Raw genomic sequence first — 20,175 nt, 5'->3', positions numbered from 1 at the left:
CTTGGCTCTTATCTGCTTGTGGCCTACAGGTCAGAGGTAGGAGGTCATGAAGCTGGCATGAATGTTAAGACCACATTGTAAGGAGCTGAATCTCTGTATTTATTTATACTCATATTCTTTCCTTTCCCTCTGTGTCTTGAAAAGTCCCATTAAAATAGTAATCTGCAAAACTTACATAGTAAGGTCCTCTCTGGAGAAATGTGCAGATTCTGGGAGATCTTTCCTTTCATTTTTAATATCAGATCGGTGCAAGTTCATGTGCTGATGGAATCTTTGGCATGTTTCCCCAACATAAAGGCCTGTCTTTGGACATTGTTCACACATAATAAGGTAGACCACATTAGAAGACCTGCAGGAAAACGCCCCATTGATCTTCTGTTCCTGCTGTAATTGAGGAACAGGTACATGGTCACCTGTGCGAATGGGCTGGCACATTTTGCAGGCAGGGTGAGGTACCATTTTCTGATGGGGGTCTCAGGCCACTCTGTACAACAAGTTGTTTCAGGTTTGGTGTTTGCCGGAAGAACAGGAGAGGAGGGACTGGGAATATTTCTATTAGTCTTCGGTTGGAGTTCCTTGGCAATATGACATAGGATCTCCAGTTGTGGACTGTAAGTGACTACTAGCGGTACACTGGCCTCCTGTTGGGTCTCCTTATATGTGAGTAAATGTTTCCTGGTGACCCTTCTACTTTGCTTATTTGGTTGTCAGTCACTTTTAGTCAGTAGCCTGACTGGAGAAATTCAGACCTGAGCTCCAGGAGGTGTTTTTCCAGGTCTGTTTTGTCTTAGCAGATCTGGTTGTAGTGGATAGCCTGGCTGTATATGGTAGATTGTCTGGTATGTTTGGGGTGGAAGCTGTTATTTCTCAGGTAGGCTGTTCGGTCTGTTGGGTTATGGAATATTGTTGTGGTTGAGCGGCTGTCTTTAATTTGTATTGCGGTATCCAGAAAGTTTATCTCCTTATCTGAATAGCTTAGTTTCAGATTGATGGTGGGGTGAAAGTTGTTGTAGCCCTCATGGAATTAAAGCAGGGCCTCCTCACCTGCAGTCCAGATGATCACAATGTCATCAATATAACGGACGTAGATCATGGGTTTTGTGGTGCATGTAGATAAGTAAGCACCTTCCAGTTCAGTCATAAAAAGATTGGCATACCTTGGTGCACACCTTGAACGCATTGATATAGGTACAGAACCTCTCCAAGTGAGAGATAAAGATAAGACTAAAAGAAATATTCCAAGTCCCTCCTCTCCTTCTGGTAATCGCCAAACCTGAAACAACTTGTTGTCTGGAGTACCCTCAGACCCCATCAGAAAATGGTACCTTACCCGGCCTGCAAAACGTGTCTGCACAGTCGCATGGGTGACCATGTATCTGTACCTCAATTACAGCAGGAACCTAAGATCAAGGGGGCGTTTTCCTGCAGGTCTTCTAATGTAGTATACCATATTCTGTGTGAACAGTGTCCAACCACAGGACTTTATGTTGGAGAAACATGCCAAAGACTCCATCAGCGCATGAACCTGCAATGTTCTGATATAAAAAATGAAAGGAAAAATCCCCCAGAGGCTGCTCATTCCTCCCAAGAAGACCGTACTATGGAAGACTTGCAGATTAGTATTTTACTTGGACATTTCAAGACACAGAGGGAAAGGAATATAAATACAGAGATTCAACCCTACAAAGTGGTCTTAACATTCATGCCAGCTCTATGACCTTCTATCTCTGACCTGGAGGCCACAAGCAGATAAGAGCCAGGGCTCTCTTGTCCTGTGTCACAGGTTTTTAGTGTTTCTTGGCATTCTGTCATAAATAAGATGTCACTTTATTTATCAATCTGTTGTGTTCGAGTTTTTTTAATATCCTTTGATGATCGCTGCTTACTGTTTATAAAATGCTATGAATTTTCTGTTTCATGCATAACATAACGTCTGACGAAAAGAACTAGTATTGTCGAAAGCTTACCATCAAATATACTCAGTTAGCCTCATAAGGGTATTGTCTGATTTCTTCACTCTTCTTCTGTTCTCCATGGTACAAATGTACACTCCATTTTCTAGACAGATCCTCTGCTTTCCCATACTCCTTGCTCAATATTACCCTCTCACACAAAATCATAGTAATTTCTCAATGACTGCCTAACTACCTGTGTTAGTGACACCTTGCCCAGTCTCTCTCCCCAACTACTGTTAGTACTAAAATATTTAACCCTTTCTTCTTTTAACCCCTTAGTAAAGCGGCCTCAAAAGGCTCTAGTGACCAGGCATTTTCAGCTAATTTTTGTGATGGTTTAAGGGCCATACCTTTTTTGTTTTAGGTGCTACCTTAAAATTTTTTGCGAGTTTTTTGGGGACACATAGAGCTAGTTAAAACTAAAAATGGAAAAAAATGGAAAAAAAATATTTATTACGTTTTATTTGGGGTTAAAAGTTGGCTTTTTTATAATTTGTAGTACATATTTTTTTAATTTCCAATTTAACTCAAAATAAATATTATTAATGAATTTCCTATTTTATTTTGGTCCTTTTGATATATAATATGTATAGTCTCAGGCAAACGGACTATAACAATGTTTTACTTTTAATGTGTTTACTTTATTTGTCCCCCCTTGTGGTCATAAAAGACTCCTGGGGACATTTTCAGGTTTTTTTTAACCATTCATTGGTCCAAGAACCAAGTAAATTGTTGACGTTCTGCTATGCACTTCTTTACATGATGATATCTGTGGAAAAGCATTACATATAATAACAAATTTAACTTCGTTTTTTTCAAGACATGTGAGACTTTATCTTGATACCATAGATTTAATAATTACATTTAATTTAAAATTTGCCAATAATTGACTACAAATGGCAATTTCATAACATTTTCTAATTAATGTGTTTTTTAAAAAGTAGTAACTTTTACCAAACTATGTTATAAATATGTAGAGCATTATTCCATCACCCTTTTCCAGGTTTAGCTACAGATGCAGAGGGTGCATGTTCTTCTGCAATAATGAAAAGTGAAAGTGTTTCCTGCAGCTCCTTCTTGATTCTGCCTTCAGGTGACCATCTGGATGGGGGAACGCTTCAAGCGCCTACATCTCCTGAACCATTGCACCTAGAAACAAAATTCTGGTGTCGTATTAAACAGGAGAGTTTCCCCTATGATATTAATTGTGTATGGATGCTCAAAGGAACTCAAGATATCCACTCCTAAATTTACAATCGCCAATAGAAAGCTGTATATACAAATCAACTAAGTACAACTTTAAGGCTACATTCAGACACAGGTGTGCCCGCCGTACCGAGGCATATTTATGTGATCATTACATTTTTTTTTTATTTTTTACAAGTTTCCCCTTGTAACTGGGGCATCTCTAAGAGCCCCTGTAACAGAGGAAAACCACCACCTGTCACTGATGATGCTTATAAGAGCTGTACTAGGCCGGATTACCCCTTCTTAACCGGCGGTCACTTGACCGCCGAGTCTACAGTGCCAGCCGCAGTGCAGGCTCATGCTCCTCTCTGCATGGCGCTACTTCAGCCTGAAGCTAGGGGGAGCGGAGAAGGGAGAATCAGTAATAAACCACATCTCTCTTCTAGCGCGGGAGCAATAGAAAACTGCAGAGACCTCTACCTGCGCCTGCTGATATCGAAGGTTAATAACATTAAACATAATTCCTAGTGCACACAGATTACGCAGCACTACACAGAGCTAGCTATATTGATCCCTGTTCCCAATGGGACTCACAATATAATCAACCTACCAGTATGTTTTTTGGAGTGTGGGAGTAAACCGGAGGACCTGGCGGAAACCCACACAAACACAAACTCTTTGCAGATGTTGACCCTGTAACTTAGGTCCCCAGCGCCGCAAGAGACCGTGCTCTCTTTTCAGTATGCGGTTATAACCCCACTATTGAAAAATGCTTCCGTGATCTGGCCATATCTAACTGCTGACATATCTCCAATCTGACCTTCATCTAAAATCTCCTAGACTAAGGCCCCTTCCACACTAGCGTTGCATTTCACGTCAGAGTGCAATGCATGAAAAACTGACGTTTTTGGCTGCGTTTTTGTTCCATTTTTCCTTGGAGTAATTAGCGTTTTTGCGTTTTTCACGCGCGTGTTGTTAGCGGTTTTTTTGCGTTTTCGGCGCATTTTTCACGCGCGAGTCAATGGGAGACTCGAGCATTTTTCAAAGGGACCATGGTTTGGGATTAAAATGTGTTATTTAATTGAAAAATAATGTCTTCTGATAAGTTGCAAACATCTGCGATCTATTCTTCACTGTTCCCCGTGTATATTATCTCCCGACAAGTTAGCAGATGTGAAGAACAGTGAAGAATAGAATAAAAACAGTGAACACAGTGAACACAGGATCATTTAAGAGAAAAACACAGTGCAGAACACAGTGCAGAATAGATTACAGATGTTCGGCACATCTGCTTACTTGTCGGGAGATACGCGCGGAACGGTGCGCCCAAAATAGCATGTGAAGAACAATATATATGTGTGTGAAGAACAAATTGCAGATGTTTAAATACATCTGCAATGTGTTCTTCACACATATATATTGTTCTTTTATTTAACCCTAGGTTTCTACCATATACTCCCATACTACAGTATGACAGAATATGTGGATTTTACACGTCATCTTTTAAAATGTACAAATCGTGTGATGAGTAAAATTCATCGCTGCCCCCCCCCCCTCCCCGATGACTTCACAGGGGGCGACAATCAAATCCAAGATGGTGGTGCCCACACACCACTGGGATTTAAATGCCATTGGCAGCTTTGCCAGAAGCATTTAAAGGGTTAACACCCACAATCGGTGTGTTACCAGTGGGTGTTTGCTGCAATATATATGGAGAGGGCTCAGCCTGTGAGCCCTCTCCATACACTTGCAGCCGACTTGTGACATATAGATATGTCACGCTTTGGTAAGGGGTTAAAACATTTATCTTGATTTATTTCCTGCAAAAAACTTTGTACACTCTTTTTGTAGAACTAGCATGTAGGCACTTTTTAATTTGTCATATCGAATAGCTTATATCTAAAAATAGTCACACCAAGAGGCTGAAAGGGGCAACATCACTTTAATGTTGGTGCTGATCGCTATGTTATGAATAAATTAAAAAAAAACAATAATCGAACATTTTGGGTAATAAAAGCATTATTTTAATTTATTAAAACATAGCAAAAGTTAGAGACTTTTGTATTTCTGTGATTGTACTGACCCAACAAATAAAGAAGATTTGTCACTGGGACTGCACAGAAAATAACTGAAGAAAAAAATGACCAGTAAAAAAAAATCACAACAGCAAGTTATGGATTTTATTGAAGTAGGGGAGTAAAAACGGAAGGCAAAAATGAAAAATGGTCTGTGGGGTTGAAAATGTCTATTCTATTAAAATCAAAAAAACATTTTTATGGTTAACCCCGTTACAGAAAAACAGCCTGCCTTTTTCTGAATGTGAAAGCATGAACTCTGATTGTTTCCCTTATAAATTTTTGTCTTCCTCTCGAAAATCTAAATTCTGAACACAGCCGCCAGGTTCATCTTTCTGTTCAACCATTACTAGAATCCCTCTACAGCAGAGGTCTTCAACCACCGGGCCACGGCCAAAAGAACTTAAAAAAACAAAACTCTATACTTACCGCTGATGCTCCTCTTCTCCCGCAGGTCCAGGTTTTTCTTTGCCCCACGGCTTCCCAGCAGACGGCCAATGGCCCTATTGCTGTGAATTGTCCTGGGACTTTGGCTCGCCGGCTTGCATGCGACAGCAATCGCGGGGCGGGCCATCGGACCAGGATTTAACATTTAGAATTGTGTTGCAAGACACGCACTTACAGGCACCGGGAAGAAGCAGGTGAACTCCGGAGGACCACGCTGCAGAAGCGAAGGATGCAGAAACTCGGACGCTTGAGCTTAGTGAATCGTGGCAGACCCGAATCCTTGTCAGACAATGCACCGCGGGATCGCGACGGGACCGGGTAAGTAAATGTGCCCCTATGTCTTAATCGGCCACGTCATCCTGTGTATGCACTGGCAGCACGCATAGGCGCCGCTGGTCATCTGCTAGGAAGCCGGGCCAAAGAAGAACCTGGAGCCGCGGGAGAAGAGGAGCGTCAGAGGCAAGTATAGAGTTTTTTAATTTTTATGGGAACTGCGCTGCAGACAGTACAACGGGCTGGGGCTGGGCAGGGGACAGAACAATGGGGGCTGGGCAGGGGACCACTGCTCTACACCACCTACTCTGTTGGTTGCCTGTTCACTTCAGTGAACTACTTAAAGAGAACCCTTCAGGCAAATTAAACTAAATATAAAACAAAATATATTTTCATAAAATGCCATTAGAAATTATTGCCTCTATCCCTTCATTGTCCCTCTACAAACTTAAGCAATGAGGTCCTAAAGCTGTATGCCAATGACCAATGAGTCATTAGCATATTCAAGCTGTCCAGCTTATTCATGAGTGGGAGGCACAGCCACGGTCCCCAGTGTTTGACTGAGTCTGTATAATGATGTGAAGTATAATAGTCTACGACAAAAGGTGTGGGTCCTGCACAGCAAATGTGCATGGGTTGCTTTGTAGACACAAAAAACAATCAAATTTGTACAAGACAAGTGTGTCAAAACAACTAAACTATAAGCAAAATATCAAACTTTATTTACACATACCAAATATTTTGACAAACACTGACCAATTTAAAAACACTTAAAACGTGTAACAAGTACACAGACACAAAAGACTAAATGGGATGCAATAAGTAATTCTGGTGTCAATGAGTAAATACTGTAGAAGCCCCAAAAGGAATCAGCTATTTAAAGTGCATGCTATCACAATGGCCAACAATGTGAATAAGCATGGCCGCTTCCGCTGTCAGTACAGCGCGGCTGCATCACGGAGAGCCAGCAGCGATTACGCAATATATGCGATGCTGCCGGCTTCTCCTATTGGTCCTAGCTGACAAGGGCGTGCTGGGGGAGTGTCGGCTGGCCCCCTTATGAATAAACCCGACTGCAGCGCACAAGATACAAGGATCTGACCTCTTATTTGGTAAGAGGTCGGATCTGTTTACACCAGCATTCCAAGCATAAATTAAAAAAAAAAAACTGGCTTGGGAGAGGGTTATGGTGGGGCACATTTGGGGGGGTCTTTTTCGGGTTGACAGGTCCTCTTTAAACATATCACTGACAAAGCTCTCTACAATGCTGCACTTCTCTATATAGCCTTCCTCATCTTTGTCTACCACTCTACTTGTTGTAATATGGCTCCCTCAGACATTAATGGTTTTTTCAGTTCCGTCCATCCATCCCAGGAGGGGAAAACGCTCGTCCTGCGTAACGAGGTGCTGCCCGTACTCCAGTATGAGGCTCAGGCGTGGACGCCCCCGGCCCCCGTCTGCAAGGCTGTTACCAGGACCGTTTTTCATTTTGTTTGGGGCTCATGGTCATGTTCAAGGAGCCAAGCAAGGGGGGCAAAGGTGTCCCCGACATCTCCACTTTGCTCTGGATCTTCTTTGTTTGCGACTGTGTGCGCAGGACCCTGAGGAACTCAGCAAGATCTGTGGGAAAGTCCATGTCCCGCTTTTTCCTCCTGTCCCTCTGGAGGGGGCTCGGCTGGAACAAGTGGGACGCACCCTGGTACTACGGCCAGGCCGTCCGCTTCGTGAGGGAGCACCAACTGGAGGGACTCAAGCCCGATCAGTGGAAACCAAAGACCGTGCACGAGCTCATCCGAGCCAAAGATTTGCTGGAATTTGTCCCAGGAGTCACCCAGGACACGGCCCAGACAGTCTGGGCCAACGTGTCCTGGGCCAGACTGCTCAACAAGCACAAGGACATATCGTGGATGGCCATCCAAGGGGGGCTACCCCTGCGGGCTTTCACGTATGCCCGAAGACTGAGCAACACCCCCTATTGCCCCTGGATGGAGGAGACTCCTCTGCACTTGTTTTAGGGGTGCCCCTTTGGCCAGAGCCTGTTGGACGCCCTGGAGCCCCATTTCCAAGACTCTGTGCCAAGGAGTTCCATGACGCACCACACTGTGCTTTATGGGCTGTTCCAGGGCACTCATGCCATAGAGGATATCCAGGTCACCTGGCTCCTTAAAATTTCTGTAAGGACACCATCTGGTGCGCCACGAGACTCCTCACTTAGCACAAGACAGCCTTGACTACACCAGACTGCTACAGACTTGTCCTCAACAGCCTGCTGGATTATTCACTGGCAGGGAGACATTGAGACAAGAAGGAGAAGCCCCACTCAGGAAGCTCCTAACCCCTCTGCTAAGGTTTACCGAGCAGCAGCGACAACAACGACACTGCTGCAGTGCCTAAGCTGGAGTCTATGTCTTAACTGTGAGGACACAGTAAGAGCAAGCCAGGCTAACGCCTAATTGGATTTCGACCCCCAGCTGTGAGCTAGGTTTGCCACCCCGGGCGCCCACCGCCTCCCTCAGGGAGAATCCAGGCGGAAGCCGCTTTTTTGGACTTTACAAGACATCTACGCTTTGCACAAGTTCAGGACTTTTGTATGAAATGCTGGACTTTGCTTAGATTAGGTGTGTTAGGAAATGCAGGGTGTGTTTATCTGGCAAACGCCAGAAAACACTCACTTTTCACTGGATTTGGACTTTTACAGGGGATTCTGGGTCACGCATACAGTATGCAAATGGACCAAACCAGGAAGTGGACTTTTGCTAGGTTCCCTTCCTTATTTTTCCCCCTTCTGTGTCTGTCTTTCAATAAAGCTTTGGGCAAGTGTTACCCCCACCCTTTCCCTGCTAGGAAAGCGGCATGATACAAAGTGGGAAGGGGCATTATAATGAGAAGGGGCCACTACGAGGGACATCATATGTAAGTGCAGGAGCCAGTTACACACTTTGTGGTATACTAGGATGTGGGGATAGGAATAGGGCTTGGTGGCTGAGAACATTCTGGTGTGTGCAGCTCACCTTTTCCAATTTTAGAAGGTTAAAATTAGCAAAGAAATAGAAAAAAGGAAGTTAAGTCATAGATTGTATTGAAGATGAAGAGTATTGTCAAAAATATCAGGACGCAAAGGAGAGTGAGCCTCTGGATCCAGTGCGGAGCAGCAGAGGACACGGATGACAAGTTTGCAACGCTCTCAGGCCCCTTTTGCTTCAGCCATTGTTCTGCTCTAGGTCCAGACAATGGCACATACAAGCAGCATCAGGGTCAAGAACACCAGAAAAAGTCCTGGGAGCGGTAAGTACATGGCAGTTATCAGTCATGGAAGCACTGATTGGTCTGCGGCGGCCAGCAAGGTGCAGGCTGAGGGTTTTGCATCCCTGTTCTGCAGCAATAAGTAATGACCAGGAAAAGTCATCATACAGTTCTGGAACTGATGGAGAAGACATGTCACCTGTGAATTGCTAGAAGCCCATGTTCATGTAGGATCAGTACATAAAAACCTTACAAAAGATATATATTATTTTCTGTCTTGAATCGACACTTAATATACATACATTCTTTTTTTTTGTGGCCCGATATTGCAAGTTTCATGTAATGGTAACCTATGCAGTCGATTTATCAAGGTACATACAACACTGTTTAGGCGCACCATCCACCAGAATATCACATTAGACAGATTTACAAAGTACACCTAAGAGTAGCTTACGACTTGCTATTCACCTTTCCAAAATGGTACTAGAAAGGGAGTTGCTTTATGAGGAGTTGCCAGATTTACCATTTAGTATGAGACACTTTATCATAGTATCATAGTATATAAGGCTGGAAAAAGACACAAGTCCATCAAGTCCAACCTTTAAGAATTAAATAAATGTTTTATCCCCATAACCCGTGATATTTTTTCTCTCCAGAAAGGCATCCAGGCCTCTCTTGAACATGTACATAGAGTCCGCTATAAGAACATCCTGCGGCAGAGAGTTCCATAGTCTCACTGCTCGTACAGTAACGAACCTTTGTCTATGTTGATGGTAGAACCGCCTCTCTTCTAGGCTCAGAGAATGCCCAATTGTCCTGGTCACAGGCCTAGGCATAAAAAGATCTTTGGAGAGATCCTTGTACTGTCCGTTCAGGTATTTGTACATTGTAATGAGGTCTCCCCTCAGTCGTCCTTTTTCTAAACTGAATAATCCCAAATTTTGTAATCTGTCATTGTATTCTAATCCCCCCATTCCCCTAATAATCCCGGTTGCTCTCCTCTGCACCCGTTCCAGCTCTACTATATCCTTTTTATACACTGGTGCCCAAATATGTACACAATATTCCATGTGTGGTCTCACCAGGGATTTGTATAAGGGCAAAACTATGTCTTTATCATGAGAATCTATTCCTCTCTTGATACATCCCATAATTTTATTTAACCGCCTGGCTCTGGTCACTAAAATTAAGTTTACCATCCACCAATACCCCAAGTCCTTTTCAGCTCCAGTTTTACCAAGTAATTGACTGTTTAGAACATAATTATACTTTTTGTTTCCATGGCCCAAGTGCATAACTTTACATTTATCTTCATTAAACCTCATCAACCATTTCTCTGCCCACTCCTCAAGCTTCCACAAATCCCTCTGTAATTTATTACAGAGACCTCAGTATTTATTACTTTACACAGCTTAGTATTATTGAAACTTGACTGTGTAAACCCACTACAAAGTCATTAATAAAAATATTAAAAAGAAGGGGCCCCAATACTGACCCCTGTGGCACTCCACTGGTAACGTCAACCCAATCTGATAATGTGCCATTAATGACGACCCTCTGTTTTCTATCACTAAGCCAATTACTTACCCAAATACACAGATTTTCCCCTATTCCCAGAAGTCTCATTTTATATACCAAGCTTTTATGCGGCACAGTGTCAAATGCCTTTGAAAAGTCCAGATATACAACATCCACAGCGTCCCCCAGATCCAGTCTTGAACTTACCTCCTCGTAGAAACCAATCAGATTAGTCTGACAGGACCGATCTCTCATAAACCCATGCTGACGCTGGGTTATAAGGTTGTGCACAGTGAGATACTCCAGGATAGCATCTCTAACAAACCCCTCAAATATTTTCCCCACCACAGCAGTTAGACTCACGGGTCTGTAGTTTCCAGGATCGCTTTTTGATCCTTTTTTGTATATTGGTACCACATTTGCTATGCGCCAGTCCTGTGGAACATAACCAGTCCTCAGTGAATCTTCAAATATTAAAAATAACGGTCTGTCTATCACGGTACATAGTTCATGCAGAACCCGGGGTGTATACCATCTGGCCCCGTTGATTTATCTATCTTAGTGGTTGCGAGGCGGCGCCGTACCTCTTCCTTGGTTAAACTGTTGACATTCCAAAAATAATTTACATTATTCCTCATTTTGTCTTCCACCAGGGGATTTTCCTGGGTAAAGACAGTTGAGAAGGCCACATTCAGTAGATTGGTCCTTTCCTCATCTCCTTCCACCATGACCCCCATGTTATTTCTAAGGGGAACCACACTCTCTCTGTTTTTAGATTCTTATCATTTATATACTTGAAAAATAATTTGGGATTATTTTTGCTCTCCCTGCCAATATTTCTCTCAGTCTCTATTTTTGCGGCCTTTATCTGCTTTTTACAGGATTTATTTTTCTCTCTATAATCCTGTAATGCCTCATCGCTACCTTCACGTTTTAGCACCTTAAATGCCTTATCTTTCTCGCTTATTGCTTTCCTTACAAGACTAGTTAGCCACATTGGCTTTTTCTTGTTCCTCTTATGCTTTTTCCCATAAGGTATGTGTTTCTCACAGGACTTTTTCAGAATATATGAGAAAAAGTCCCATTTTTTGGGGGGGCTTTTGTCTTTGAAAACATTGTCACAGTCTATGCCTTTAAGGTCTTCCCTTAGTTGCAAAAAAATTTGCCCTCTTGAAGTTTAGAGTGTTGGTTGCCCCTTCCCTAACGCTCTTAGTAAAGCGTAATACAAAATCAATGATATTATGATTACTATTATCCAGGTTCCCCCCAACCTGTAGTTTTTATACGCTATCAGGCCTGTTGGTAAGGATAAGGTCCAGCAGTGCCCCCCCCCCCCCCCCTATTGTTGGCTCCAGGACTAGTTGCGACAGATAATTGTCTTTTGTTGTTGACAAGAACCTGCTACCTTTGAAGGACCTGCAGGTTTCTTCCCCCAGTCAATATCTGGGTAATTGAAGTCCCCCATGATAAGTACTTCACCTTGCTTTGAAGCCGCATCCATTTCACTTATCAGCATTTCCTCTGCTGCCTCCATTATATTTGGAGCCTTATAACAAACCCCTAGTAATATTTTATTATTCTTTTTCCCTCCCCTTATCTCCACCCATAGGGACTCCACATTTGCATTTGCGTTACTGATGTCATCTCGCAAGACAGGCTTGAGGCAAGAATTCACATATAAACAAACTCCTCCCCCTTTTTTATTTATACGATGCTTTCTAAAACGACTTTAACCATCTACAGTAACAGCCCAGTCATAGCTACTATATGTAAGCAAACAAAGTAAGGCGGCACTCACCGAGTCTGTGGAACAACTTTCTTTATTCAGCAGACGTGATAGTACAGGGGGGACGCTGGAGCCATGCGGCGACGGGCCGTTTCGCGCTTACTAGCGCATCTTCAAGCCGTTTACGTCATCCACCTGCGACGCGCCGAATATAAGCAGCGAGGCAGGTGGGTGTCGTCAAGGAGACAATGTACACATAATCGGGTGGGAGACAAATGCATCAACAACAAATATTAAAAAGCGTCAAAGTTTAAAAACAAAATACAGGATAAATATAAAAATGCGACTGTAAATAAAGGAACGCTAGTAAATAGGCTGTTATAAGGGTAGCACGAAAGAGCTCGTACAAGTACAGAGTTTAGCATAGGATAGGACGGGTATGGGCACATGCGTTATAAAAAAACGCTGAAATCATTTCTGTCATTAAGGCCCAAAGAACCCATGGCATTAAACCTCATAATGCATCTACTTTCGTGCTGCATAAGGATTCTATTTCTGTTGCCTCCTAACGGATCCGTCGCCACTACTTCAATACCTGAAAATTTTAGAATGTTCGGGTTGCCATCGTGATGAGTTCTGACATGCTCGATCAAACGTGGGCAACCATTACCATTTTTTATGGACCTTTTATGTTCCTAAAATCGTACATTTAATCTGCGTATGGTTTACCTATATAGAAGTAGTTGCATGGACAATACACAATGTATACTACATATGTAGATTTGCATGAGATAAAGGACATAACCTTCTGTGTATGACCCCCAAATTTTATCCATTTTAATTGGCCATTGAAAATACAGCTACTACAACCACCACATCTAAAGTTACCTATAGGCACTGATCTGTCTAACCATGTAGACTTTGGGGTATGGAAATTACTCCTGATGAGGGCCTTTCTAATAGTAGGGGAACGTCTAAAGGCGACGTGCGGGCGTGTGTCGGTGAGGCCCTGCAGTTGTGGGTCGAGCCTGAGAATGCTCCAATTCTTCAAAATGGCATCACGTATCACTTTCTCATGGGGACTAAACTCGAAGGAGAACACCACGCGCTCGTGGCTATTTTCATTAGTCTGTGCGTGAGTGTTACCACTGGTCTCTGTCATGATTTGTTTTTTGGGCCGAAATAATTCCTTCCGTGACATACCCAACACTTTGTTGTAAGCCTCATTAATTAGTTGTTCGGGGTAGTCCCTAGCTTTCAGTCTATCTTTTAGTTCTTCAGCCTGGATTTTAAATTGTGTTACGTTATTATTAATTCGTTTTAATCGTAAGAACTGACTGTAGGGAAGTCCTCTCTTAGTGTGCATAGGATGATGGCTATTGAAATGGAGAAGCGAGTTCGTGGCGGTGGCTTTTCGAAAGGCCATAGTACTTAGCTCGCCATTCTCCACCCTTACCTTAACATCCAGGAAATCTAATTCTGCTCCTCCATATACAGCAGTGAAACGCATATTCATAAAATTATCAGAGTTTAGATAGTCAACAAAATGAGAAAATTGCGTTTCTGTGCCCTCCCACATGATGAAAACATCGTCCACATATCTGTGGAAAGCCTTCAGGCTCGAGAGGAATGGGTTGCCCAGAGAAAAGACACGGCGGTTCTCGAAACACGCGAGAAACAAGTTGGCAAGGGTACACGCGACAGGTGTACCCATAGCCGTGCCCGTTCTCTGGACAAACCACCCATCGTCGAACATGAAGGCGTTGTGGGAGAGCACAAACCTAAGTCCCTCACAGACAAAGTCAATAAAATCCGGACTCCTACGAGCGTTCGTAAGAATTTCACGAATGCATTGGACACCTAAATCCTGCGGGATGCGGGTATATAGGCTTTCGACGTCGATAGACGCCAATGAATAGCCCTCTTCCCAATGTACCTCTTTTACAATATTAAGAAATGCATTCGTGTCTTTGAGGTAAGACGGAATTTCCTGGAGTAGGGGGCGAAGGAGCCAGTCTAGGTACTGGGATAGAGGTTCAGTAAGTGACCCAATGCCGGCCACAATGGGTCGGCCAGGGGGGGCAGAGAGGGATTTGTGCACTTTCGGCAGGAAATACCAGACAGCATGTCTGGGGTGCTCGGGTAATAGTTTTCTGGCCGTTTGTTCAGATAGGATACCCCGCTCCACACTCCTCCTAAGAAAGGTACGTAGCCGGGTTTGGTACCTGAGAGTAGGATTGTGGGGCAGACGGGTATAGGTCTCGGCATCCCCGAGTTGCCTGTGAGCTTCAGTTTTATAATATTCTTTTGTCATGATTACCACGTTTCCCCCCTTGTCTGCCGGCTTAAAAATAATACTATCTAGCGACTTGAGCCAACGGAGGGCGGAAAGTTCGCCCGAGGAAAGATTGCTAGGGGTAGGAGGGTACACCAAAGCCTTGACGTCCTCCTTTACGCGTTGGTAAAAAAAGTCGAGAGGGGAGCCGGCAGGCAAGGGGGGACAAAACGTGGAACCAACACCTTTTTTGAAAGTTTCTACTTCTACAGTCGGAGGCACCGAAGGCTCGGGGGGAATTATGTCGTCCGTATCTGTAGTGTCTAAACTAAGTAGACAGTTGATAGCTGCCAAATCCATATCAGGTGGGAGGTGCGGAGGGGAGAATCCAAGTGGGCCAACTATGGCTGGCACTTCTCCATCTTTGAATGGTCCCTGGGTGAGAGTTTTATCAGAAAAATTTTTTTTTTTTAAGTTAAGTTTACGAATACCCTTGTATAAATCGATCTCAAACTGCACCTCATCAAACACATTAGTGATGGCAAAATTAAGGCCTTTTTTAAGCAATGATATACAATCGGAAGATAACACGATGTTAGTAAGATTAATGACATTGTCCCCAGATATACTTTTATCATTATTCCCAACAATATGGTTAGACATGGTGTTACGAGTCGGTCCAGGGTTATTAGAAGGTGGAGTATGGTAATGGCTGTCCAGCCATGTCTCGCTGATTCCCACTATATCATATTTCCGCTCCAACATCAAGAGTTCCAGTTCCTCCATTTTGCTTGTGAGGCTTCTGGCATTTGTGTACATGCGCTTTATATGGTTTTCCCTGTCTGTATTCCTTTCGTTCTTATTCCCCAATCTCATTCCAGCCTCCCTCCCTCCCCCATGGACTATGACTCTTCCCAGCTATCTATCTACACTGTCTATTTGCCCTGCACAAGTGTAGTTGCCCTACCCCCAGGTCTCTAGTTTAAACACTCCTCCAACCTTCTAGCCATTTTTCCCCCCAAAACAGCTGCACCCTTCCCATTGAGGTGCAGCCCATCCCTACTGTAGAGCCTGTAGCCGACAGAAAAGTCAGCCCAGTTCTCCATGAACCCAAAACCCTCCTTCCTACACCAACTTTTGAGGCACTTATTTACCTCCCTGATCTCCTGCTGCCTTTCTGGTGTGGCACGTGGTACAGGTAGTATTTCAGAGAAAACTACCTTTGAGGTCTTTGCCCTGAGCTTATAGCCTAAATCCCTGAAATAATTTTTAAGGACCTTCCACCTACCTCTTACTTTGTCATTAGTGCCAATGACCGCTGGTTCCTCACCCCCTCCCAGTAATCTGTCAACCCGATCCGCAACATGCCGAACCCGAGCACCTGGCAAATAACACACTGTTTGGTATGCCCGGTCTTTATGACAGATTGCCCTGTGTGTTCCCCTAATAATCGAATCTCCCACTACCAGCACCTGTCTGACCTTGCCTGTGCTCCCATTACCCTTCTTACTGGAGCAGATAGTCCCCTGGTTGCTAGAGGCCACGTCTTGCTGCAGCATTGCTACCCCATCAGATAAATCTGATGCAGCATAAGACTGTCTAGTCTAACTGTGCACTGGCTTACGTAATGACACTTTTATTAAAGGGGTTGTCCACTTTCAGCAAATAATTGATATGGTTTGTGTAAGGAAAAGTAATACAATTTTCCACTATACTTTCTGCATCAATTCCTCACAGTTTTCTAGCTAGATCTCTGCTTGCTGTCCTGCTATAGGAAGCTTCTATGTTTACATAGATATCTGTCCATGGTCATGTGATGTCACACAGGTGCGCAGCTCGTTAGTATCACAGAGAGCATTCGGAGCCGTGTGATATAACGAGTTGTGTACCTGTCTGACCATGGACAGAATTCTATCCACTGGAAGTAAGCAATAAAGTTTCATATAGAATGACAGCAAGCAGAGATCCAGAAAACCACAAGGAATTGATACAGAATGTATATTGTATAAATTGTACAAATTGTATAACTTTTCCTTACACAAACCATATTGGTTATTTGCTGAAAGCTGCCCCATTTAATCAATGTTGTCATGTCTGCAACTTCTACACCCTCTTCGGCAACACCATGAAATGAAAGGAAAAATCTTCAAAACACATAACCTTGGGTAAGGCATTCTTTAGAACATTATTACAGATCAGGTTGCAGATCTCATTGTCTACAGTAGCCTACTAGATACATACAGTCTCTACACTTCAACAACTGCTGCTGGGGTCACATCATTAAAACAATAGCAAAAAGCGCAAAGAAACTTGCATATTATCAGCAAGACAGCAGCTATCAGAAGCATGGCAATAAACAAATATATTTTACAGAAAATAGGAATTTGATGAACTAGTCCCGCCATGTGGCTGTAAAAGATGAAATCCCATCTTTCTTACCTGAGTCGCAGCAGGTAAATCTTGTCGTCATGTAGACGTAATAACTCGGGATGTGCATTGATGGCTCCTGAGGCACCTGGTTGTCCTAACAACCTGCCCCTCTTCTCTACTGATGTCATTTGTTTTGCATAAAGCAGTGTCCTTCTCATGCTGGATTACCAGCAGACTACACACTCCACAGAGAAAAAGAACCCAGAACTCTCGTTTTTACCAAACAAAACACAATTAAAGCGCAGATAAAATGCTTGCAAGAGTTAAATGAATGGTTGGCAGACATGAAAACTTGAAGAAAATGCATGTTTTACGCAGTCTTCATCTGCAGTTAGATGAGGACCTTTTGGACCAAGCCCTATTTTTCAGATTGAATATGTGTCACTTTATGGGGTAATAATTTTTGAATGGTTTAATTTACCAAAGTGATTTTGACATTTTGGGTATATTTATGACAAAGTGGTAATTTGGTGAAAATTAAGACGTAACTGCTATGCCTTTCCAACAGATTTAAGGCATAGATTTATCAACCTGCGCCAAACTTATTAAAGATTTTAGACCAATTTCAGGCAGTTCTCCAACCTGTCTGAAAATGGGCATGGACACTGGAAAAGGGGGTGTGCCCTAATCCGGGCACCAAAAAATGCATATGTGTCATGATTTAGAAGGAAGCGGGAAACCGTAAAAATAGAGCTGCAAGAACTATGGAAACAGGAAAGGGAAAACTGTCCCTTACTCCAAGGGTGATGCCACACATGGCGTTTTTAACCCGGTTCTGGTCCGTTTTTAAGCAGTCCATTTTTTGAGAACACATCTGTTTTTGGCAATTTTTTTACCAATTATCTTCATTAAAACTGATCCAAAACGGATGCGTTTTCAAAAAACGAACTGCTTAAAAACGGACCAAAAACGGGTTCAAAACGCCATGCCTGGCATCATCCTAAGGCTAAGCTAGTCCCTCCCTGCAGGTGATAACACCGGACCCGACAACTTCTCTCTCTGAACACAAAGACCTTTACAGATGGCAGGGAAATGGACTAAAGGGTACTAGGGTCTGTTCTACCAAATTTGGGCCCCCTAACGAAACAATTGCTCCAAGTAAAACTAGCAATCCCAGCATGAACACGGACACACAGGCAGAATACAGGGAGGAGGGCAATAGGGAGGACAGGAATAACGGGAGCCAGAGTAGATCCACAGAACACTTACTATTAAATAAACACAGACAAGAGGGAACAGACAGGAAAGTGGTGAGTGAATACAAGAGAACAGACAAACTACACAGAATCTCTTACCACAGTCCAAGAAATTACTAATAAAACTACTTAGAAAGTATAGATTTTCCAACAGAAAAGAGCCAGGGTCAACCATTTCACAACCCGTGACATAATAGCACATCACGGGTTGGCCGCGGGTGAAAGGAGAGGGCTCACGGGCTGAGCCCTCTCCATAGCCGGTAAATCTTTACTGCATATCGCAGCAAAGACTTACTGGTAACACTCGCGATCGGTGCTATTGGTGTTAACCCGCACATTGCCACCGGCAAAGCTGCCAGTGGCTTCAAAGAGATGGTGGCACATGGGTGCCGCCATCTTGCCTAGGATCGTTGCTCCCTGTGGCGTCATTGGGGAGCGGCGATCCGTCACAATGACAGCCTCGGGTCTTCCGAAGACCACAGGCGGTCTCGTTTTAACCCTTTCATTACAATGTGCAATCAGCACATTGTAATGAATGAGGAGGAAATCCCCATATACTGCCAAAGGCCGCGGTCACACGTTCCGCTAAGCCGATCACGTGCGATTCTCTGGAAATGCAAGTGCGTTCGGGCCGAGGACCACCCTCTGCGTGCTAGAGTCGCGCTATGAACGGACGCCTAGCAGTACGTGTGACCGCGGCCATACAGTAGTATGGCAGTATATGGTGGGATCAATTGGACAACCTAGGGTTAAAGTACCCTAGGGAGTCTGAAAAATAGTAAAAATTAAAAGTTAAAAAATTATAATTAAAAAAACCTAGTGAAAGCCGTAAAAGAAAACGGCGCATATACGCTATTTTCACCATTTTCACTTTGACATTTTTTCAAGCTTCCCAGTACACGCCATGGAATAATAAATAACATCTCTATGAAGTGCAATTTGTTACGCAGAAAACACACAGCTCTGTACATGTAGAAATTAAAAAGTTATAGATTTTTGATTGTGGGGAGTGAATAATGGAAATGAAAAAACAGGGTGAGGCGAGGTCCTTAAGGGTGATGCCGCACATGGCGTTTTGAACCCATTTTTGGTCCGTTTTTAAGCATCCGTTTTTTGAAAACGCATCCGTTTTTGACAGGTTTTACCAATTTATCTTAATTAAAAATAGTCAAAAACTGATGCATTTACAAAAAACGCATGCGTTTAATGGACTGCTTAAAAACAGTGCAAAAACGGGTTCAAAACGCCATGTGTGGCATCACCCTAAGGCCGCCCTGGAAACGCATGTCCATTCGGGCCGAGGACCTCCCCCTGTGCGCGTTATGACGGACGCCTAGCAGTACGTGTGACCGCGGCCTGAGGGATAAGCTGCAGATACAACAATACCTAGCAAATACTGAATCACAAAACCAGCATTAAATGCATCTTGACTACTCCTGATACAGCTGAGACTAAAAACCCCAGCAGGTAATGAAAAAACATCAGCAACCAAAAGACAGGTAAAAACAATCAGGCCACATAGCACAGTGGTAGAGAACTGACCAGAAAGGCCACAGGACGCAGTTCAAATCCTGACAATATGTAAACTAGACCAACTAATTTGGGTGTTGCCACACATGGCGTTTTGAACCCGTTTTTGGTTTGTTGTTAAACGCATCCGTTTTTGACCAGTTTTCATTAAGATAATTGGTAAAACCTGTCAAAAAGTGATGTGTTTTCAAAAAACGCATGCATTTTTTTAACTGCTTAAAAATGGACCAAAATCGGGTTCAAAACACCATGTCTGGCATCACTCTAAGGGTTTTGGTCCATTTTGGTCCATTTTTGGTCAGTTTTTCCCAATTATCTT

The 20,175-nt window shown here is 43.3% G+C and overlaps 1 protein-coding gene across 4 annotated transcripts in view; it reads right to left on the bottom strand.

Annotated features, from left to right (window-relative positions):
- ABCG2 (ATP binding cassette subfamily G member 2 (JR blood group)) overlaps window positions 1-20,175 on the bottom strand; it is a 118,504-nt gene that overhangs the window by 82,169 nt on the left and 16,160 nt on the right. Inside the window, exon 1 of one of the 4 annotated variants that reach the window (XM_072116877.1) lies at window positions 17,140-17,161. The exons of the other annotated variants lie outside the window; for them this stretch is intronic. The gene's annotated coding sequence lies outside the window, so the exon portion shown is untranslated. Of the gene's footprint in view, window positions 1-17,139; window positions 17,162-20,175 lie in introns of those variants that run through there. 4 annotated transcript variants of the gene reach the window in all.

The sequence above is a fragment of the Engystomops pustulosus genome, chromosome 1 (assembly GCF_040894005.1).
Source record: "Engystomops pustulosus chromosome 1, aEngPut4.maternal, whole genome shotgun sequence".
Lineage (NCBI taxonomy): Eukaryota > Metazoa > Chordata > Amphibia > Anura > Leptodactylidae > Engystomops > Engystomops pustulosus.
The sequence above is the reverse complement of the archived record's forward strand: the minus strand, read 5'-3'. Positions and strand labels throughout refer to the sequence as shown.